The sequence below is a fragment of the Schistosoma mansoni genome, chromosome 1, assembly GCF_000237925.1.
Source record: "Schistosoma mansoni strain Puerto Rico chromosome 1, complete genome".
Lineage (NCBI taxonomy): Eukaryota > Metazoa > Platyhelminthes > Trematoda > Strigeidida > Schistosomatidae > Schistosoma > Schistosoma mansoni.
The window spans coordinates 10,304,676-10,308,454 of record NC_031495.1 but is presented as its reverse complement, the minus strand read 5'-3'; positions in this window follow the sequence as shown (position 1 = coordinate 10,308,454).

Genomic DNA, 3,779 nt, shown 5'->3' with positions numbered 1-3,779 from the left:
AAAGGAACGTAACTTAAGAAGCTGGATTTATCATTTATCTTCGTTGGGAGTAACCGGCGTAAGTAAGTGAGTAAATTAACTGGAGATCGTGGTTACCGCCTTTTATATCCCTCAAAAGTGTTCTCTATCTTGAAATAGTCAAAACATGAAATAAAAAACAACGAAGATGCTCAAGGCCGGGTCCTAGAATTGAACATTCTTCTTAGAGTCACATACATAATCAAAGTCTTATAGACTAATCATTTGGTTAACTTGATGTTAGTATGCATATTATAGGAGGGTGTTTATATTTCCTTACGTCACTTAAGAACCGGGTTGTTTTCCACTGTACAAGAGTACATATCCTATCAGTCATAAGTATCGCTAATAGTCTGCAAGTTTAAGAAAAGTTTACTGTTAGGCACACGAAGAAGTATTTCTATTGGTGGATGATTCACGCGAGTCACGTCTTTGCTTAATTTGTAAGGTCGTAACAAATTACGACGATCTTGAACAAGACATAACAATTGGCGACGGGGATTTTGGTACACAGGAAAATACACTACAGTCGGTGACGTGATTTTGAAAATAAATAATCCATGATAATTGCCGGTGGTTTTTGGATTTATTATTATTATCATTAGCAGGAAAAAAAATGGCAATTTCTTTAGAACAGTTGCAGTTATTGTTACGGCAGCAGCAGCAGATGTTAGCTATTCAAGAGCAATTGGTTCAAACAGTTTTGGGCAAACTTTCCACTGCACCAGAGATTTCAGAAAATAAGGGTGCTATTTATGATACAGACAATGGTGCAATAATGGATGTTTCAGAAATATACCCTTCGGAGGGTTCGAGTCCCCTTAAAACTGAAGCAAAATGTAAAATTGGTAAATCGGCCGGCTCACAGCAAGACAATATCTTGCTAAAAGTACAGGATTTTGTGACGGTATCAGATGATCAAGAAAGAGAAGATTCTGTAGATAAAGCCCTGAGTCCAGAATCAAATGAAGTACCATTGAATCCGCCCATCTCTGAAGACAAAGCTACGGGTTACGTGATATTGGCCAAGAAAGCTGGAGGGACGCATATCCAGAAAATAAATGGAACAGTACGATGGACACAATTGTGTCAAAAGTAACTCAAAATCATTGGGAGACAGAAGCTTATGGTAAACCAGCTTTGTATCCGATTTTTCATGCCACTTTACCAGATACGGGTTCACATAATGACGAACATAATTTTGTAGAAGTTTCGTATAAAATGAGAAAAATAAGTCGGCTGAATCACATGGTGATCAAAAATCTAATGCCATTTTGTTAGATGCGGATTCCCCTAGTTGCCGAATATCCACTAGTGAAATTCTTAATGAATTTGTCAGAAAAGTTTCAGAAGAGCCAAATTCTGATGACCTAAAATCAATTGTCGTTCATCACCATCTAGTCATTTCCAATGAATTCTCTATTCAATGCGAGAAATATGTTTTAAATAAATTCATATTAATTGTAAATTGGAGATATAAGGATCCAACATTATTTCGTGGGGGAGGAAAATGTTGGAGAATTTCAAGTTAAAGACAATTTTTTAAAATCAGAACCTAATCTTCGAATCTTCAAAAAAGAAAAGGGGAGGTGTTATATATTAGGGAAGAAGTAAGTACGAATAACTTAGGGGACCTATTATTGGACTATTATTCTATGTAAATTCCTATTGTATAACTATTCAGTAACTAGATTATCTATATCTATATTCATCTTATTACATGCTTCATTTTTACCTATTGATTATTATTATATGATTTACTGTTCCTAAGTTATACTGAGTTTATTGATTATTGTCTCCCACGCTCACAGCGCATTTGGCTTGATTTTGTACAAATATTATTTTCTATTTTATGGTGTGATGTGGTCTGCCTGTCTGGTATATAAACAAAGTATGCTTGGAATAAACGATTCGTGTAGATTCGCATAACAGAAGCTGCTATTGGTGTTCTGGACTCAAGTGGACGGGCTAGGCGGATTAAGGACCAATGAGGACGCGAGATTACTGATACTGATTGGACGTCCTTGATTGTCACCGTGTTAAGATCGGAGAAGTCGTATTTCCATTGGTGGATGATTCACGCGAGTTACGTCCTTGTTTAATTTGTAAGGTCATAACAAATTAGCGACGACCTTGATCAAGTCATAACAACAAGGTTTCTAGAACATTTGAAAGACTGCTGTATACAGGGGATTTTCCAAGCCCTCATTTTTATCACATTCTCAGCACTTTTATCATTACGTCGAAAAAAATGAAATGCTAAAAAGTTATTTTTTAAACACCCCTATATATATTTGTGATTTTGTTTAATACGAAACCTTTATATGTCAAGTTCTTTACTCTGCTAGATGGTATATATGCCGATTTTTTTGGACTTCTTGAGTCCTTATGTAAGTATTAGTGTATCTCGACATGCAATTGTATTTTTAATTTTCTCCTTTCTAAGGCAGCCAGACAAGATGAACTCTGACGACAGATACGATGAACCGAAATTTCCGTCGTACATTTTTTGATCGTTATGTTGTACCATATGTCTATTTATATTGAAGAAGGATGACCAGATGCTACTGGTCAGTGTTCGCCAACAACACTCGGTTAAACATATGACTGAGAACGCCTAAGGGTGGCGACCCCCCACAACAGGGCATTGAGCTATGACGGCAAATACATCCAAAAAACAAATGTTCTAGTACGTCTACAACATTGATGCTAACGTCACCAGTTTTGCCGAACACATATAACCAAGGCGCCCTGTCAAGGATCCAAACAAGATCATAGTCAGACCATCGTTCCATGAATTCCTTGCAGCTGCTAGTATGCTTAAACCAAACTTTTTTCGACATAATGATAACTTTACAAATAAATCTTTTAACTCCATTCCTGACTTCTGATTTAACTGGGCTGCTATCTTACGATAATAAAGGAGTTGCAGATAAGGAGTGGGAGAAATCAGAATACCTGTATTATTTTTAGATGTGATCTGTATTGTTCATAGTTATCTTAAATCTAGCAGACCAGTGACACAAAGTAAGTCACATCTAAGAGGTGTACTTGACTAAAAATGTTAGTACCAAAATAGTAATAAGGTTGTTGTAAACATCATGGCGATCAATAATGACATGCAAAATCACAAATACACATACAAAAATAATAAAAACTAATTGTATAGCCAATTGAAAGCTTGTTCAGACTTTTTGGGCACGTCATCTACAACTGTTAGCCTAACAACTAGATAATTGAGAACTAGAAGTGTGAGGGCGGCGGTGTATCTGTAAAGGGCAGTGTGTCGTGCAAGCAGGGAATAAAACGGCGATGGGAAACTGAAGCTTGAAGTTAGGCAGCAAACTTATAGTCAATAGGAGCGACTGTACAAATTAGCTGTGGTCACCATAAGTATGAATAAATGTAACTTCCCAATCCCCTTTATTATCAGACAGATAACTTTTCCCCTTAGTTTCCAGAAAGAAATTGACATGAACGACTCCAACTGCTCAGGAAACCATTAGGTTTTGAGAAACAATCAGTACACCGATCCAGGTAAGCAAAATCGAGATTGCCATTCAGTTCGTACGACTGCAGGAAAACAGTGATCACACTGTATTGTACTTCAGGTTTATAATGCAGGGTAATTCCGCCCAACTGTATACAGCACAGATGTTCCTGATAATCAGCGATCCAGCTATCCCACTAATTTATTTGGGTATTGTAAATCCATTGACCTCTTTGACCTTCGCGTGCGCGGTGAACTAGATTATTTATGC